The sequence below is a fragment of the Narcine bancroftii genome, chromosome 1 (assembly GCF_036971445.1).
Source record: "Narcine bancroftii isolate sNarBan1 chromosome 1, sNarBan1.hap1, whole genome shotgun sequence".
In the NCBI taxonomy this organism is placed as follows: Eukaryota; Metazoa; Chordata; class Chondrichthyes; order Torpediniformes; family Narcinidae; genus Narcine; species Narcine bancroftii.
Window position 1 is genome coordinate 448,183,927 of NC_091469.1, and position 20,161 is coordinate 448,204,087.

Genomic DNA, 20,161 nt, shown 5'->3' on the forward strand with positions numbered 1-20,161 from the left:
AACCCGAGGCCATGGTTTGAGGATAATAGGCAAACCATTTAGGACCGAGATGAGGAGGAATTTCTTTACCCAGAGGGTGGTGAATCTGTGGAATTCATTGCCACAGAGGCAGATTCATTAAATATATTTAAGAGGGAATTAGATATATTTCTTCAGTATAAGGGTATTAAAGGTTACGGAGAAAAGGCGGGGACGGGGTACTGAACTTTAAGATCAGCCATGATCTCGTTGAATGGCGGAGCAGGCTCGAAGGGTCGAATGACCTACTCCTGCTCCTATCTTCTATGTTTCTATGTTTCTATGTTTCTATTTCTGTTCTGTATATTGCCATTTCAAATCATGAAATAATGGTTTTGAAGTTCAAAATGCATTTGATAACTGAAATCTAAATTTTTTCTCATCATTCAGAAATTGCATTGAGGCAGTAGTTTTAGGGGGCGTGGCAAGATGGCATAAGGAATAGACGTGCCTTCCAGTCCTCTCCCGACTCTTTGGTGTTGTTTTGTCTTTAAATGCCCGTTAAAATCTTTTCAAGGTTAGATATAGTTAGAGCTGTTAAACTAGTTTCCAATGGTACAATTGTTGAAAAAAAGCAAGAAAAAACGGCAACAGATTGTTAAGAAATTACATTTTCCGAAGATATCAGAGCCTACTTGTTTACAAGAAGCCAGGACTCAGCGTGGAATGGATCCAGGAGGAGAAGCACAGGAATCAGCAGCGGAGCTCCGTTCTCTGCCGGTAGGGCTCTTTAAAAATGGCTAGCCAGGTGCATGTATTTTAGTCAATGCCCGCTATGAGCGCCGTCACAGAGACTTTGACAGCTGAAACAGCTGGGAAGCCGCCAGCTGAAGGCTTGCAGTTAAAGGGACGTCCACTGACTGATGTAGCGGTGGCGCTGCGAAGTGCACCACCTGAAATGAAGATTCCTATAGACCTTAATGCGTCGGAGATGCTTGACAGAATATGGCTTGGGGATAACCCTCGCCATCAACCTCCAAATATTACTGGGGAGCTTATGGCAGGGGTTTCTACACGAAATCACACTGCAAGAAAAGCAGTTAAATTAAGGAAGGGAATACAAGACCTTTTGGCTATTCAGAAACAACTGGACCCTACTGTGTCTGAATCTACTTCAGTGGATAAGTTTCTTAAGAGTCTTGAATCTAAGTTAACTGCAATATTGAAAGAATTTGTTAAAGCTTTAGATCAACTTGATACTAAACTTAATACCTTGGTGGATATTAATACTCAACAGATGGCTGATTATAGAGCTTTTAAGCTTAAAACGAGTGAAAAACTTGATTTTTGTGACCAAGGTTTAGTTGAGGTACAAGATCAATTACAAGGTGTCAATAAAACAATTGAAACTTTACAAATTCAGAATAAAAATTTAATGAAAAAGGTTGATTATTTGGAGAATCAATCCAGACGGAATAACATAAAAATTGTTGGTTTACCAGAAGATATGGAAGGATTAGATCCAAGAAAATTCTTTACTGAGTGGATTCCACAAGTATTAGGACAAGATAAGTTCCTGGAAGGCTTAATACTGGAACGTGCACATAGAGCTTTGAGAAGAAAGCCTTCTTCTGGACAAAAGCCACGACCTGTTTTGGTTCGTTGTTTAAATTATTATGATAGAGAGACAATTTTGCGTGTGGCCATAAGAAGTGCACAACAAAGAAGATCTCCTTTGATGGTTCAGAATAATCGTGTTTTTTTTTATCTGGATTTGAGTCAAAAAGTTATGTCTCAATGACGTGAATTTAATTTTGTGAAAGAAGTGTTGTGGAAAAAAGGTTATAAAGCAACATTTAGATATCCTGCGGTACTGAAGATTTTTCAAGATGGTTGCCAATCAAAATTTTTTGATGATCCTAAGGAAGCTATGGATTTTTCTCAATCGTTACCAATTATACAATTTCAGGAAGCATGTAGTTCTCCACGGTCTCCAAAGAGAGTGGAGATACAAGATGGGAATCGAATTCCAAGGAGAAATGGAAATAATGGTGGTCGAAGTGATAAAGTTGATTAAAAAATACTAAAAAGACATTTTTTTTTCTCTTTTTGAGAAAATTTTAAATAATGATGATAGTTTATGTGAAACGTGAGTTGGGAGAGGGAGCTGGATGAGCACTATTTTCCAGAAGTCATCAGCTACGTGTGAGTTATCTCACACCCGATATTGTGTGGGAGTTACCGCAATCAGCGGTTGACCCAGGAGGAGGTAGCAGTTGCCTCCTGCCTGGTTTTTTTTCTTATTAATTTTTGGATTGAGGAGTGAAGATTTTATTAAATTATTAAAAAAAAAAATTTTAAATTTTTTTTGTAGTTTTAGGAGGGGATAAGGGGAGGGAGTGTTTTTTTTCTCTTTCTTTTTTTTATCTTCCTCTTTTTTTTCTCTTTCTCTTTTTTTGTGTGTTCTTTTAAGTAATGTTTAAATTTAAATTTGTTTTTTTTAAATACTTACGGTTTTAATAATTTTATTAAGTATAAGAAAGTATTTGCTTGTTTAAAAAAATTAAAAGTTGATGTGGTTTTTTTTGTAAAGTTTATTTAGTAGATAAGGAATATTTGAAATTTAAATCTGAATGGGATGGATAAGCTTTTTATTTTTTATTTAACTTCAAGGTGAAAGGAGTGGTAATTCTGGTGTAAATTATTTTATTATGTTAGTTACAGAACGAAGGGAATAATGGTGAAAGTTATTAATTGAATTGTACAATTCTTAATAAGGCTTAAATTTTGTTTGTTGTTTATGCTCCATTTTTTTCTCTTACATATATTATTAATTTTTCTCTTACATATATTACTAATCTTATTAATCCTTCACTCTTTATTGTGGGGGGGAGAAGAAGGGGGGGTTGGATTAATATGAGTTGGTTTATTAATGTTGTGTAATAATTATTGGGGGGTATAATTTGTTTAGATTACTGATGTTGTATTGTAATTTCATTATTTCATTTTTAAATTTTTTTTAATGTAATCTTATATCTTATGTTATAAAATCTTAAATAAAGTTTAAAAAAAAAGAGGCAGTAGTTTTACAATTAAAAATAAAAACTATCAGATGAATTTGTCAATTTTAGGAATTATTTTCTCCAATGATAAGCACTGTAGAAACTGTGCATTTCTCCTAGTGATGACTCCCAAACATTGCTACCTTAATAGAAGATATAGGAAGTATTTACTACTGGATGAAAAAGTCATTGCATGGTGGAAATTGAAGAAGTCAAGGTTACAACAGGATCCAGATCGAGCGAGCAAAAGAATGGCAAATGAAATTTAACTTAAAGTGCGAGATGTTCCACTTTGGGAAGTTAAAGCTGGGTCAAGACCATGGATGTGGTGTAGAGTACCAAGACCAAGGAATACTGTATTAGTATGCAGTTCTCGGAAGGTAGTGATCCAGGTAGAGGAAGTGGTGAAGAAAGTATTGAGTACAAGAGATGCAGGAGGCTTTGTCATGGTTCATCCCCAGTGGCAGAATGACAGAGAACTCTTTGATCGGCGAACTGTTCCCAGAGACAAACTCCTGAGACGAGCATCCAAAGCTGCTGGAAGATCATTTACTCGGTGAAAGACACTCTTTGGTCAGCCCAAAACCCATTAGTCTTTCAGCATACTGAGATGTTGGTCCAGGAATCTGCCGATTGGCACATTCCAGGCTGCAAGAGTATGTGCTGAGGGACACGCTGATGCTTGGTGCACTTTGGGGAAGGACCACAGTCTGGAGTGACCCCATTACCGGGCACTGAGGGGCTGACACTGAGGTGAAGCCCCTCAGCCAACAGAGTGGTGGGGGGGGGAAAAGAATCTACAAGGTGCCACAGTAGTGGTAATGGAGTAAAAAGAGAAGAATGTAAAATATAAAATGTATAATGATGAGTATGTATTGACACTATTAATGTAAAATGTCTTGAACAGTTTTTCTTGCATTGTAAATAATTCATTGTGATTAAAGTATATTGTTGGAAAAAAAATCATTTTATGAACTATGTAGGTTACTGGTGAGACTTCAGCTGGACTATGAGAATCAGATTATTGTCATGAACATGTCACAAAATTTGTTTTTTTGCAGCAGGAATATTGTGCATTATAGGTACAAAATTGCTATACATTGCAATTCAGCAAATATAAGATTTTTAAAAATTAGTGCATAAAAGAGAAAAAGTGAGGCAGTGTCCATAGGTTCATTGCCTGTTCATAAGTATGATGGCAGAGGGAAGAAGCTGTTTTTGTAATGTAGAGTGTATATCTTCAGGTTACTGTACCTCCTTCCTGATGGTAGCCATGAGAAAAGGGCATGGCCTGGGTGATGAGTGTCCTTAATGATAGCAGCTGCTTTCTTGAGACACTGCCTCTGAAAGATATCCTTGATGGACAATATTGTGTGCAGTTTGATGACTGTACTACAGGAATGATGTGATTAAGGAAGGGAGGGTGCAAAAAGATTCACAAAATATTGGAGACATAGGGAGACTTTCTTGCCTCTCTCTTTAGCATCTGCCACTCCTAGGCCTCGGTCCATCATATTTTATCTTTTCTTGGTTCGCCAAGCCCAAATAGGGACCTTGCTTCACCCCTCCCACCCTGTCTTCTTTACACTGATCATCTACTAACTTTCCTCAGTCCCGATGAAGAATTTCAGCTTAAAATGTTGACCATTCTTTTTCTTGCGCTAGTAATGCTTGACCTGCTGAGTTCTTCCAGCAGATTATGTTTTGCCTCACAAGAATGTTCCTGGCACTTGAGGGCTTGAGCCACAAGGAGAGACTGGACAGGTTGGGACTTTTTCCTGAAGTGAAGGAGGCTGAGGGATGAACTTGTGGAATTATGTTTCTATAAAACGAAGGGCAGAGAGAAGGTGCATGCTCAGTCTTTTTCCCAGTATCGAGGAGTCCAAGACTAGAGAGCAGAGGTTTAAGGTGAACTGGGAAAGATTTAAAGGGGACTTGAGGGGCAAGTTCTTCCCCCACGGAGGATGGTAGATTTATGAAGTAAGCTGGTTGAGGTGGGTACAGTTACAATGTGTAAAAAGTCATTTGGATAGGTAAGTTAGTAAGAAGCGCCATGAGCCGCTGTGACTATGTGTGCCGCCATCTTCCAAGGTGTATGGCATGAAATGATTTAGAGGGAAATGGGCCAAATACAGGCAAATTTGGCTAGCTCAGGTAGGAACCCTGGTCAGCATGAATGAGTTGGGTCAAAAGCCCTACTGTATGACTTTGATTCTTCATGTCATGTTTTATGAATGTCATGAAAAGCTCATTTTCTCAAACTGTTGGTTACAATTTTCATTGGTTAAATTGTTTTTTATGTCAGTTCTTCCATGGGAGTTTTAGAATTTGAAACAGACCAGATCTGTTGAGAAACACAAAAAGTCTGCAGAAGTTGGAATCTTGAACAAACAATAAGAAGCTGGATGGAGTTAATGGGTCAGGCAGCATCAGTGCTTCATCAAAACTTTATGGAATCTTAATGAAGAGAACCATCGTGAAATGTTGACTGACCATTTCCTCACATGGATGCTGCCAGATCCGCGAATCCCTCCAAGTTGTCAATATTTATTAATTCCCTTCTTGTTGTAGAAGGTGTTGAACTGAAGAAAATCCTTGATGCAGCAGACTCTTGAAAGGAATATATTGCCCTCTGCTGTTTGAATTCCACTAAACATTTGCAGATGACGGGCCTCTGACTTTTTCAATTGCAGTTGAAGTTGATTCTTGGTGCACATTAAATTTCAAATGTTGCTTCCAGAAGTTATGGGTGTAATTAAGACCGAGGTTCTTGATTAGCCATGGCATCAAAGGTTAGATGAGGAGAAGGCTGGGCAGTGGAACTGAGTGGTAAAATGGATCAGCTCATAATTGAATGGCAGGGCAGAATTAATGGGGTGAGTACCCTATTTCTGCTCTTACATCTTAAGGTTTTATGGTCTACGTTGAAGTAAAAGCACAATTCTGGAGAAACTCAGCAGGTCAAACAGTGTACTTTGTACAGCAAAGATAAAGTTACATACCCAACGTTTCGGACTTGAGCCCTTCATCAAGGTATGGAAAAATGTCAGCAGGCTCCTGAGCAAATTGGTGGGTGTACTACCAATCAACCACAATCAAACAGAGAATTGTAATTAATGGGCTTTAATCACCTTAAAGTGTCAGTACAGCTTACCCGGTTCCAAGGCAGGAGCTGAGAGAGGGGTTTGGGCGTAACAGCCTTTATGGGGCTATCTGGGATGGAGGAGACACAGGTCCAGGGAGCGGGCCAGCACATACATACATCTATACTCCTAGTGATAGCACCACATTTACTCCTCCTTTTAAACAAAGTGTGACGAGTGGTGTGGTTTAGTGTTCGTTGCAGTTCCAAACTCCCTTACAGATTCAGCCTGTCCAGTGGTCTTGTCTGCCACTGCGACCATTGCAGGGTCTGGTGTGGTACAGCTGGTAGTTCCCGGGTGGTGTCTTGTGCAAGAGGCGGTGCCTCTGGTGGCTGGGGTGGGGGATGTTGGTATCATGGTGCTGTTTGGGTCAGTTGGAGTTTGGGGTGCGAATATGGGTGCCAGTAATGGGGCCCGTTGGTCAGGGACTCTGGGGAGGGGAATTGGCTGGTTAGTTGAGGGGTCTCCTGCATGCGCCAGGTTCCAGATTGAGACGGTGTCCTGTAAACCATCCTGATACTCCACATAGGCATATTGGGGTTGGCATGGGGGAGGTGGACCTTCTTGACAAGAGGGTCAGTTTTTTGGTGTCTGATAAGCCTTTGGAGCAGTACAGGCCCAGGGTTTGTCAGCCAGGGCGGTAGTGTGATTCCAGATGCTGATTTCCGGGGAAAGGAAAAGAGTCTTTCATGTGTGTTGTGTCTGTGGCCATAAAGAGAAGGGACCTGGCAGCATGGAGTGAGTCAGAAAGGGCGTCTTGCCACAGGGAGGTGGGTAGTCCTTTCAATTTAAGGGCTAAAAGAATCTCCCTCCATACAGTGGTATTTTCCCTCTCTACCTGCCCGTTCCTCTGGGGGTTATAGCCCATGGTCCTGCTCATGGCTAAGGCCTTGGCCAACAGGTACTGGGGCAGCTCCTCGCTCATAAAGGAGGACCCTTGGTCGCTAAGGATATAGCAGGGGTATCCGAACAGAGCGAAGATGCCACGAGGCGCCTTTATGACCGTGGCTGTGGTCATCCAGGCAGGGGATGGAGATAGTGAAGCGGGAATATATGTCCATGATGTTTCGAAAGATTACATTCCTGTTTGTGGACAGGAGAGGTCCCTTAAAGTCCATGCTCAGACACTCAAAAGGATGGGTGCCTTTGATAAGGTGGTTTTGTCTGACTGGTAGAACTGGGGTTTACACTCATAGAAACATAGAAACATAGAAGATAGGAGCAGGAGAAGGTCATTTGATCCTTCGAGCCTGCTCCGCCATTCAACGAGATCATGGCTGATCTTAAAGTTCAGTACCCCATCCCCGCCTTCTCTCCGTAACCTTTAATACCCTTACACTGAAGAAATATATCTAATTCCCTCTTAAATATATTTAATGAACCTGCCTCTACTGCCCTCTGTGGCAATGAATTCCACAGATTCACCACCCTCTGGGTAAAGAAATTCCTCCTCATCTCGGTCCTAAATGGTTTGCCTATTATCCTCAAACCATGGCCTCGGGTTCTGGATTTTCCCATCATTGGAAATATCCCATCTGCATCTATTCTGTCCAGTCCTGCCAGAATTTTATATGTCTCTATGAGATCCCCTCTCAATCTTCTAAACTCCAGCGAGTACAATCCCAATTTGCGCAATCTTTCCTCATAAGTCATTCCTGCCATTCCAGGTGTCAGCCTGGTGAATCGCCTCTGCACTCCCTCCATTGCAAGAACATCCTTCCTTAGATAAGGTGACCAAAACTGCACACAATACTCCAGGTGGGGTCTCACCAAGGCCCTGTACAGCTGCAGTAAGGTATCCTTGTTCCTATACTCAAACCTTCTTGATATGAAGGCAACATACCATTTGCCTTTTTAACCGCCTGCTGTACCTGCATGCTCGCCTTCAGAGAGTGATGTACAAGTACCCCTAGATCTCTCTGCACTTCCCCATCTCTTAATCTATTGCCATTCAAATAGTAATCTGCCCTCCGGTTTGTATTACCAAAGTGGATAACCTCACATTTATCCACATTGTAGTGCATTTGCCATGTATCTGCCCAGTCCCTCAATTTATCCAAATCACACTGGACCATCCTGACCCCCTCTTCCGTGCACAAAACCCCTCCTACCTTAGTGTCATCTGCAAATTTGGAGATATTACATCCAATCCCCTCATCCAGATCATTAATGTAAATTGTGAACAGCTGGGGTCCCAGTACAGATCCCTGTGGTACCCCACTGGTCACCACCTGCCACTCAGAAAACGAGCCATTTATCCCAACTCTCTGTCTTCTATCTGCCAGCCAGTTCTCAATCCACATCAATACTTTGCCCCCAATCCCATGAGCCTTGATTTTGGAAGCCAGTCGTTTATGCGGGACCTTATCGAAGGCCTTTTGGAAGTCCAGGTACACCACATCCACTGGCTCTCCCCCATCTATTTTACCTGTCACCATCTCAAAGAATTCCAATAGATTTGTCAAGCACGATTTACCTTTTGTAAATCCATGTTGACTATGTCCGATCCCTTCTCTGCTAGTCATATGCTCCGCTATTACATCCTTAATAATGGATTCCATCATTTTGCCCACTACTGATGTAAGGCTCACCGGCCTATAATTCCCCACTTTTTCTCTACCCCCCTTTTTAAATAGTGGGGTAACATTAGCTACCCTCCAATCCATGGGTACTGATCCTGAGTCTATCGAGTTCTGGAAAATAATTCTTAAAGCATCTGCTACCTGAATGGCCACTTCCTTGAGTACCTTAGGATGTAGATTATCAGGCCCTTGGGATTTATCTGCCTTCAATCCCATCAATTTCCCCAAGACCATGTCCTTAGAGATACTGATTTCTTTCAGTTCCTCCCTTGCATTAGTCTCTATGTTTCCCAACATCCTTGAGAGGTTATTTGTATCCTCTCTTGTAAAAACAGAACTAAGGTAAGAATTTAATTGGTCTGCCATTTCCTTATTCCCCATTATTAATTCCCTGATTCCGACTGCAAAGGACCTACTCTGGATTTCACCAATCTTTTCCTCTTGACATATTTATAAAAGCTTTTGCAGTCGGTTTTTATATTTGCCGCAAGCTTACTTTCGTAATTTATTTTTGCTCTGTTGATTAATCCCTTTGTCCTCCTTTGCTGCATCTTGAACTGCTCCCAGACTTCGGTTGCGGTACTTTTTTTGGCCAATTGATATGCTCTCTCTTTGGACCCAATGCTGTCTCTAATTTCCCTTGTTATCCACGGTTGAGTCACCCTTTTTGGTTTATTTTTATGCCAAACCGGTATAAACGATTTTTGCAATTTCTCCATTAGATCTGTAAATGCTTTCCATTGTCTATCCACAGTCAACTCCCCCATAAACACCACCCAATCAATCTTACTCAACTCCCGTCTCATACTATCATAATTCCCTTTATTTAAATTCAGGACCTTAGTCTCGGTTTTAATTTCATCACTCTCCATGTCAAGTGAGAATTCGATCATATTGTGATCGCTCCTACCCAAAGGGCCTTGGACAACAAGATTGCTGATTAGTCCCTTATCATTGCATAATACCCAATCTAAAATGGCCTTCTCCTGAGTTGGTTCCTCGACATATTGGTTTAGATAACCGTCCCGTAAACATTCAAGGAATTCCTCCTCGGCACAGTAGGGGAAGTTGCGGGTTCTAACCAAGTGATATACCCTGGTAACTCTGGGGTGGACTTGAGAGACGATCCAGCTGCGTGTTGGTGCATGTTCCCCTGGACAGTGCATCAGGAGGCTCATTGAGCTTCCTGGGACAGTACAAAATCTTGTAGTTGTTGGTTCTTAATTTTTCCCCACTGTTTGTTGTTAAGCATAAACGCGACTGTACGTTGGTTTGTCAGCAGGGTGAATGGTTTTCCGGTCAAGTAGTACCTCCAATGGCACACAGCTTCCACTATGGCTTGGGCCTCCTCGATGGCTGAGTGCCGGAGGTCAGGGCCCTGGGGGCTTCTGGAAAAGAATGCCATGGGGCTGCCTGCTTGGTTAAGTGTGGCAGCCACAGCGAAATTGGACGCATTACTCTCCACCTAGAAGGTGATGGATTCATCCACAGCAAACGTCACCGCCTTGGCCATGTCACCCTTGATGCGTGTGAATGCTGTTTGGGCTTCTGCCAACAGGGGAAAGTGGCTGATTTCACCAGGGGGTGGGATTTGTTTGTGTTATTGGGGGCCCACTGGGCATAATAGGAAAAGAAGCCCAAGCACCTTTTCAGGGCTGGGGTAATGGGAATTCCAACAGGGGTACATGGGGTCTGGGTCTGACTGAAATACACCATTCTCCACCATGCAGTCCAGAATGGCATGCCTTGAAGTGCGAAAGATGCACTTCTTTTGGTTATAGGTCAGGTTGAGGCTTTTGGCTGTCTGGAGAAACTTATGGAGGTTGGTGTCATTGTCCTGCTGGTCATGGCTGCAGATGGTCACATTGTCTAGGTAGGGAATGTGGCCTTGAGTCCATAGTCATCGACTATGCGGTCCATCTCCCTCTGGAAGACAGAGACCCTGTTGGTGACTCCGAAAGGGATGCAGAAGAAGTGGTAGAGGCGGCCGCCTGCCTCAAAGGCAGTGTAAGGGCTGTCCTCCAGCCGGATTGGTAGTTGGTGGTAAGCCGACTTGAGGTCGATGATCAAGAAAACCTGGACCTGGGTGAACTCGTTGACCATGTTGGCAATGTGGGGAAATGGGTAGGTGTCTAGCAGGGTGAAGCCAAAGACCTTGCGTTGTTTCTCTCTGCTTGGGATCTCCATGGGGTAGTGCTGGGTTCTATAATCCCTTCAGCTAGGAGCCATTTGACCTCCGCTTTGACGAATGCTCTGTTCCCACGGCTATACCATCTGCTCTTAGTGCTACTGGCTTGCAGTCGGGAGTTAGGTTTTTGAACAGGGAAGTAGAGAGGCCACAGGTCTTGTTCAAGGGGGTAGGCTGATTGGTGTGGCAGACCATGAGATGCGGGTGGAGGACCAGCACCAGTATGACTGGTGTGCAGAGGTATGGCGTGATCAGGAGTTTAAACTTCCTGTACTCTGAGCCCCGTACAGTCAATGTCTTGGTTCAGCAGCCACTGATCTTGGCCAAGTGGGACTGGGAGGCCAAGGAGAATTTACATTGCGTCGGGGGTTACAACTAGGGGGTATTGCTGTATAATATCTGGGTGGATGAAGCTCTTGGTGCTTCCGGTGTCAATAAACAGTTCGTAGGGTAGCCGTTTACCTTGATGCTTATTCTGGCTTTGGCTAGTTGGTGCGGGCTGTCTTGGTCGAGAATGATGGAGGTGAGCATGTGGTCGCTGTCTGAGACACTACTGTTTTGGGTTCAGGTGTGCTGCTAAGTTGGCTTCCCCCATGTTGTGCACGTGGTCCCATGCCGCTGGAAGTGGAGCCAGAAGAGGTGCCGTCCCGGCTTGTCGTTCCCAGGGCCCCATCGATCAGTCCCCGGCCACCGGAATTGACGTCTGAGGTGAAGTTGAAAGTGTGGCGTTCTGAGATGGCGACGGCTGTTGGTGGGAGAAGGTTGGGACCTACACATGTACGTGTAGTGCCTTTTCTTCCCACAAGCGGAGCATGTGGCACTTCGGGATGGGCAGCTCTTCCAGGGGTGCTTCCCTTGCCCACAGATGGAGCTCTTCTGGCACTCGATGGCGGCACTGACGTGGGACCCCGCATCCCAGGATGGTGGTACCTGTGCCTGTGGAAGTTAGTAGATTTGTAAAATATGCCTGTGAAAAGCTGGCTTCCCAAGGTGGAGACTGAGAGATCTAGAAAGGGAGAGTATTGTCGGAGATGGCCCAGGTGAATTTGAGATCAGGGTGGGAGTTGGCATCAAAATGAAGGAAGTTAACGAGCTCATCACGGTGCATGAGGCAGCCTCGATAGAGTTGTCAATATAGTGGAGGAAGAATTGAAGGGCCTTGCCTGATGGAAGGTGATCTGTTGAATATTTTCACTACTCTCTGTTTTTATTTTAAATTTCCTGCATCTTCAATTAAAAAAAAAATCCCATTGAAACCCTCTCTTTTGGTTTTGTGTGAATAACCATCATATTTGTCCACTCAGCTACAGGCTTGGGTGGCTCCTAGGCAGCAATTCCAGGTGGAATGGATGTTAGCAAGAATTTGTCCAATTCCATGCCTGAAATCTTATTTAAACATGTTTTGATGTATTATGATGGAACAGGCTTGTTGCATGATTACACTGTACTTAAAAAAATATACAGAATTATCCAAACACTTCTTAATAAACACTATATCTACCTATGCACTGACTGTCCAGAGTTCAGCTTTATTCCTCAGATAACGATGATAAACTTTAGCAGGCTCCATGGCGTCAAGTTTTGGTTACAACATTATCTCTTTCACAACTATCTTAGATGATGAGGTACTTCAGTGGGCACGAGAGAGGAGGGAACCATATAACCATTTACGGAGCGGAAACAGGCCATGTCGGCCTTTCGAGTCCGCACTAGTTCACTAGAACAACTCCCTTCTGTGTATTTGAATAAAGAATCAGTTCTCTGGTATTTGGTAATCCTCCCCTGGGAAACAGATCCTAAGGCTTTTCTCATTTGTGCTGTTATGGTTAGTGAGAGAGTTTGTAGAAATGTTCAACAAAAGGACCAAACTCTTCAAACTTGCACAGGTGAGGTACCGGAAGACTGGCAGGTGGTTAATATTAATATAATATCTTTATATAAGGACTGTCAGGAAATGATTTGCTGGTGAGCCTAACATCAGTGGTGCAAAGGTCACTGGAGGGGCTTCTGAGAGTTAGGATCTCTTTGCATTTGGAAAAGCAAGGACCATCATGGCTCTATGTGTGGGAGATTCTCCTGAATCAACCTTTTTGCACCAGTTCATTAGCATCATATTCAATTGTATGATCTTCCTATTTCTTACTTTTCTGGCACTTGGCATGGAGTAATCCTGAGATTACAACTTTGAAGGTAGTTTTTAAAAAAAAACTTTCTGCCTCACACCTTTAAGTTTCTTTGCAGGACCTTCTCTTTCTTCCTGTCTATGTCGTTAGTACCAAAATGAACCATGCCTTCTGGCTGCTCATCCTCTTCTTTCAAAATGCTCTGTTCCCTTTCTAAGACATCTTTTATGTTCTAGAGTGCTGGAAACTAAAAGATGACCTGAGAAAAGTATTTAAATTGAAGTAGCATAGCTAAGATATATGGTCTTTTTCTCTGGAGGGCATAGATTTGAAGTGAGAGGGGAATAGTTTGAAGATGAGTTGTGAGATGACATTTTTTTAAACATAGACTAGTAGGTGGCAGGAACACACTGACTCGATATGTGGTGGAATTAGACGTAATACTGGTGTTTAAGATGGATTTAGAAGAACCCTTTTTTTTAGGCAGAGAATGGAAGAATATGGATTGGGTGCAGGGAGAAGGTCAGAACAGACATGGTGAGTTGAAGGGCCTGTTCTTGGCCTTTACTGTTCCATGTTCTAATTTGTTAAGTTGTTTGCTTTATTCCCCAGTCTGCCCAAAATGAGTTGATGGTTCTTCAAGCAATAAACAGTAAACATAAGAGAATAATTTACTTGAATTGCAAACCAATCAGATCCATCATCACAGTTGAACCATATCCAGGTTTATTTGCAGCAGTTTTTTTTCTGATAAATGCATGTAAGAGCTCCTTTTCTTCACACCGTTGTTGCTCTTACTCCACTGGATGGTGCTGTGCTAGCTGCTTTAAAACTTGAAGATATTACAATAGAAGTGCTACTTTTCCTTTTTGGAAATAGATATTTCTGAGATTTCTCAGTTGGTCGCTGGCTTTTGATAACTGGTCAGTTGATTTGACTATATTAACTTGCATTTCACAGCAGCGTAAATTTTACTCATCATTTGCATTTTGTTATCCTCACCCTCAGCAAGTTAAAAATGTAATTTTCAGTTTGGTTTTATATTGAATTCTATTGAGCAATGTTTAGTCTGCTGCGTTTGAAATATTTTTATGATTTGAGTGTTCTGACATGGCTGGCCATTGGATATTCTTGCAGGATGGACACGAGAGATTTTCTTAGTTGGCACTTCATCTGTGGTTTCTTCGTCCTGTAACTAACTCCTCAAGAGCATGAGGGATAATCTTAACCAGAAGAACTGCAGGGCTTCAAGAAGACTGCACATGCTCTTGACAGAACTGCCCAGTGTATTAAAATGAAGATTAAAAAAAAAATTCCTTTTGTTTTTTTTCAACCTAAGGTTAGCATAATGATCGCTTTTAAGACCTTCTATTTATAGACGGTGATGATAATGGACCAGTGCTCCAAAACCTCAGACTAACAATGGAGAAACCAGAGTTCAAAGATCTATCACGGTCGCTGTGGATTTGAGTGAAAAACCAATGACAAAATAAATTACAAAATGATCAGATTGCCCTTAACCTACCTGCTTCATTACCTATCCTTGAAAGGAAAGAAATATGCCACCTTTACCTGATCTGGCCAAGACATCATTCGAGGACCAAAATTAGTCGACTTAAATGGCCATGCAAGCCACTTGTTGTTCAAGATTTTATACATTGGCTGTCCTTGCCAGCTTTGCTTGGATTTTATAATTAAAAAAAAAACCAAGTTCAGCATTGCTCTATTTTTCATATATTGCAGTCCTAAAATTGCACATTCTGGTTTCCAACCTATTGCAGCTTTATCTTGTAATAAATGTCAGAAAAATAAAATTGGCAGGTTTTTAAAAAAAAATACACTGGTCGAAGCAGTTGCAGTTGAAGGGCAAATTGTCAAGTAACTAGATGAAGGATATGATTTAGGAAATTGAGAAAGTGAAAATAATTGTAGTTGATTAGAGGCCCTCAGAGATGTTGGCGTGTTTAAAGGAGTTGCAGTCAAAAACTGATAGAATGATAGCATTTATTTCATGCAATAAAGAAACAAGAAATGCTGGATGGTTAGGCATCATGTATGGAAAGAGAAACAAATAAAACTTCAGGTCCAAGACTATTCTTCAGAACAGGCAGAGGTAAGAAAATATTTTTTGAGTTGCAGAAAAGAGAGACAGAACAATGGAACACCTGTGATAAGGCCTACTCAAGTGGACAGTTTACATTTCTTTTATTCTGGATTGCATTTTGCCAATAGTTTGGCTGCAAGTTACGTCCTTTTAGTCAGCCTCTACCAGTGTAGAGAGCATAGCAATGCAGTACACAAACTGCTGCTTGACTTCAGCATTTCCAGCATGTATATTTTTAATTCAGATTTCCCACATTTGCTATTCTATTATTACTTTTGAAATTTGGGAGCTTAAATCTGGCAGGTTTTCAGAAGATAAAAATTGCAGAAAAAGGCTCAAGAAAGGGGTGACGCAGTTGGCATAGTGGTTATCATGACGCCTTTACAGCACCAATGATCGGGACTGGATCAGGGCTTGAATCCTGCGGTGTCTATAAGGTGCTTGTATGTTCTCCCTATGTCTGCGTGGGTTTCCCCTGGGGTTTCAGTTTCCTCCCACCATTCGAAACTTACCGTGGATGTAGGTTAATTGGGTTTAAATTGGGCAGCATAGATTTGTGGGCCAAAATGGCCCATTACCGTGCTGTATGTCTAAATTTAACAGAAAAAAGACAATCAGGAAGGCCACAAGGGGTCATGAAATGACCTTAATGCAAAGGATTAAGGGAAGTCTGAGGGCATTTTATAGATGCATTAAAAACAGGATGATGAGGGAGAGGAGAACTTCACACAAAGGTAAAGGAAGAAATTTATTTTGGAGTTAGAGAAAGGGGGAGAGGTTGTGGTGACCCACAATTGCGGAGATCAGGCCCGCACATCGCGCGGCAGCAGACGTGGACAGAGATTGCTAAAGTGACTCCCAGGGCAATGAACTGGCGGGGGTAGAAGCTGGGGCAGCATCACACCAACAGCCCTAAAATGGCATTGGTCAAGCTGCCCAGCTAACTCAGCAGGAACAGGATGGGGAAGAAGGGCATTCATATGCATGGATATTCCCGCCCACTATTGTTATCCATGTGGATGACTCAGTCAATCAGCAAAAACGGTGGGAACTTACTTGCATCATATTTGCTGAGAAGGACATGGAGGATAGTTATAGGGATCTTAATGTGGAGAATGCTCCTATGTTAGAGCACATTTAGATTAAAAAAAAGGGTAATGTTTTGGTAGATAATCCCTGGAGACTAATGGGATATATATCTCTGCTTATTAAAGAGGCAAATAAGGAGATTGCTAAAACCTTGATAAAGATCTTTGAATCCTCACTAGCAACAGGTGATGTTCTGAATGTCCTGATTGTGGCCAATATTGTTCCTTTCTTCAATGGAAATTTTAGGCTGATGAGCCTCACATCAGAGATAAACTACTGGAGAGGATTCTTGACTATTGAAGTTATGTACATCTGGAAAAGCTTGGGCAGATTTGGAACATCATCGTGGCTTTGTGTGAGGCAGGTTGTCTTAAAAATTTGAGATTTTTTTGAAGAGGTGACAAAGGTGGTTGATGAGGTGGTTAATGTAGCTGTTGTCTACATGGATTTAACTGAGGCATTTGCAAGGTCACTTATAATAAGATGATACAGAAGGTGCAGATGTATATTGAATTGCTAGATTGGATTTAGAATAGTCTAGCCTATAGAAGATAGAGGATAATGGTGGAAGAGTGTTCCACAGGGATTTGTGATGGGCCCTCTGGAGTTTGTTATCATTATAATGGTGGAAGAGTGTTCCACAGGGATTTGTGATGGGCCTTCTGGAGTTTGTTATCATTATAATGGTGGAAGAGTGTTCCACAGGGATTTGTGATGGGCCCTCTGGAGTTTGTTATTATTGTCTTGGATGAAAAAGTAAGTGGATGGGTTGGTACATTTATAGATGATATGAAAGACCTCAACAATGAAGACGCTGTTTACATCCGGTACCGCACGGATGGCAGTCTCTTCAATCTGAGGCGCCTGCAAGCTCACACCAAGACACAAGAAAAACTTGTCCGTGAACTACTCTTTGCAGACGATGTCGCTTTAGTTGCCCATTCAGAGCCAGCTCTTCAGCGCTTGACGTCCTGTTTTGCGGAAACTGCCAAAATGTTTGGCCTGGAAGTCAGCCTGAAGAAAACTGAGGTCCTCCATCAGCCAGCTCCCCACCATGACTACCAGCCCCCCCACATCTCCATCGGGCACACAAAACTCAAAACGGTCAACCAGTTTACCTATCTCGGCTGCACCATTTCATCAGATGCAAGGATCGACAACGAGATAGACAACAGACTCGCCAAGGCAAATAGCGCCTTTGGAAGACTACACAAAAGAGTCTGGAAAAACAACCAACTGAAAAACCTCACAAAGATAAGCATATACAGAGCCGTTGTCATACCCACACTCCTGTTCGGCTCCGAATCATGGGTCCTCTACCGGCATCACCTACGGCTCCTAGAAGGCTTCCACCAGCGTTGTCTCCGCTCCATCCTCAACATTCATTGGAGCGCTTTCATCCCTAACGTCAAAGTACTCGAGATGGCAGAGGTCGACAGCATCGAGTCCACGCTGCTGAAGATCCAGCTGCGCTGGGTGGGTCACGTCTCCAGAATGGAGGACCATTGCCTTCCCAAGATCGTGTTATATGGCGAGCTCTCCACTGGCCACCGTGACAGAGGTGCACCAAAGAAAAGGTACAAGGACTGCCTAAAGAAATCTCTTGTTGCCTGCCACATTGACCACCGCCAGTGGGCTGATATCGCCTCAAACCGTGCATCTTGGTGCCTCACAGTTTGGCGGGCAGCAACCTCCTTTGAAGAAGACCGCAGAGCCCACCTCACTGACAAAAGGCAAAGGAGGAAAAACCCAACACCCAACCCCAACCCACCAATTTTCCCCTGCAACCGCTGCAACCGTGTCTGCCTGTCCCGCATCGGACTTGTCAGCCACAAAAGAGCCTGCAGCTGACGTGGACATTTACCCCCTCCATAAATCTTCGTCTGCGAAGCCAAGCCAAAGAGAAGAAAAGAAGATTGGTGGAGCTGGGAGAGTGTTGAGGGCTATCAAGGAATACAGACCAATTACAGAAATGGGCGGAGAAGTGGCTAATCTGGACATGTCTGAAGTGTGGTACGTTGTGAGTTCAAATGTAAGGGGGACATGTACATTTTTGAAAAGATTCCCTCATTGTCATTTAATAAAAACAGTCCAATATTACACAGAACTTGCTTTACGGCAGACAGATTTGCCATTGGCAGAAATTGCCTGAAGCACCCCTTACAGTCTGAGAAAGAAATGCAAAACAAAGTCTCCTCAGAGACCCCTAGTGCTTTCAGCTAGCAGCCTGAGCTCTAGATTCGAACTTCTGACACGATCAGGAGACCTTCAGTGTCCTCGGCACCCTCTTGCATCCCATTTCCAATATCAGGTACCCTTTAAGCCAGTTTCCAGCAGTCCGCCACCTGCTGTGAATCCCTCGACTACAGTCGCCAACAGCCCGCAGCCTGCACGAGTTCCTTGCCTGAGTTGCCAACAGCCCACCACGTGTGTGTTCTTCAGCTACAGAACTACTCACTGTCCGCCCCCATGGCCACTGTCCCATGGGTCGTCTCCTTTGCTTCTCCTTCTCAAACAGAATAGGGTCTCCCCGTTTTCTGGTGTCCTGAGCCAGTCCTCTGCATCCCCGGAGTCTGCAACCCCTCGTGGCTGCTGTTGATCACAGGCGCCGCCATCCAGGGTGAAAGCCCTGCAGCCACAGTTTTTAAATAAAACCACTGTCATCTACATTAACAGGTTGTTTGAAGCCTGTATGGAGCAGATGGCAGTCAGGTTTGCCGGTTGGACCCCACGGGAGCGCTGTGTCTCCCATTCCTGGTCTCCATGGGTCTTGCACCACCATTTTCTGCCAGTTAATAGTAGGATTCTTAAAAACATTGATCTGGAGGAAAAGAGACAACCCATTTTAATTACCCAACCCTTTCCCAGGCTTGCATCTGTCCATGGTGTCATGGACTGAAAAACTGAAATTACCTGGAAATTGAAGGAACAACACTTCATATTCAGTCTGGGCACTCTCCAAATAGATGACAGTAAAGTTGACTTCTTTGGTTTCCATCAGCCTCCCTCTGCCTCCCTGTTCTCTCTCTTTTCCTATCCCTGTATCTCCTTTCCTCCAGATCCCCATTCCTTGTCTCTCTCTTCTTCCCTATTCCTCTGTCTTGAGCTTTGCATTTACAGAGCTACCCCCCACCCCCAATCAATTCTCAGCTTTTCTCCCCTGCCCTCTTGTCCATGTTCACCTTTAAGTTGCCACTTTGTGCTCCTCCCCCTGCCCTTTCTTTCCTCCTCCCGCCCCCTCCCCCAACCTTTTTAGTCGTGCCACTCTGATTTTTGCTCGTACCTTGACGAAGGGCTCAGGCCTGAAATGTTTGTTATTTATGTTTTTATGTTTGCCTCCTCTGGACGCTGAAGAATCTCCTTAGTTTCTCCAGTACTTTTGTGTATTAAACTGCAATTGAAATGTCTGCAGACTTTCTTGTTTCACTCTGTAAATATCAAGCTTGATATTTATATTTATATAAAGCTACCTAATAATTGAAAAATATGATCTTGATGCATTAATATGGTCAGGAGAGTGAACGTAACATTTGTACCTTGTCTGTTTGCGATTCCACTTCTGTACCAATGATATATTGGCAAGCAAGGCAATCATTTGTATCCAGCAAAAAACAATGTTGGAGGAACTGCAGATGGTCAGGCAACAGACTTGGAGGAAAAGCAAGAACAAAATGAAACAGGGTTTCAACCTGAAACTTTGTCTGTTCATTTCCCCTCATGGATGCTGTTTAACTCACTGAGTTTCTCTAGCATTTTTGTTTTTTTTCCACTCCAGATTCTGGCATCTACAGGTGCATTCATTTGCATCAAATCATTCCTCATTTCTCAGCTCCATGGACCACTCCATGTGCACAGCCATCTCAGAGATGGGACATTTGAAATCCTGGTTTATTAAGGGCAGCATGTTTGGTG

At 43.0% G+C, this 20,161-nt stretch overlaps 1 protein-coding gene across 15 annotated transcripts in view; it reads left to right on the top strand.

Moving 5' to 3' along the window:
• Window positions 1-20,161, top strand: part of mpp7a (MAGUK p55 scaffold protein 7a) — a 584,207-nt gene that overhangs the window by 154,274 nt on the left and 409,772 nt on the right. The gene's annotated exons all lie outside the window — the stretch shown is intronic.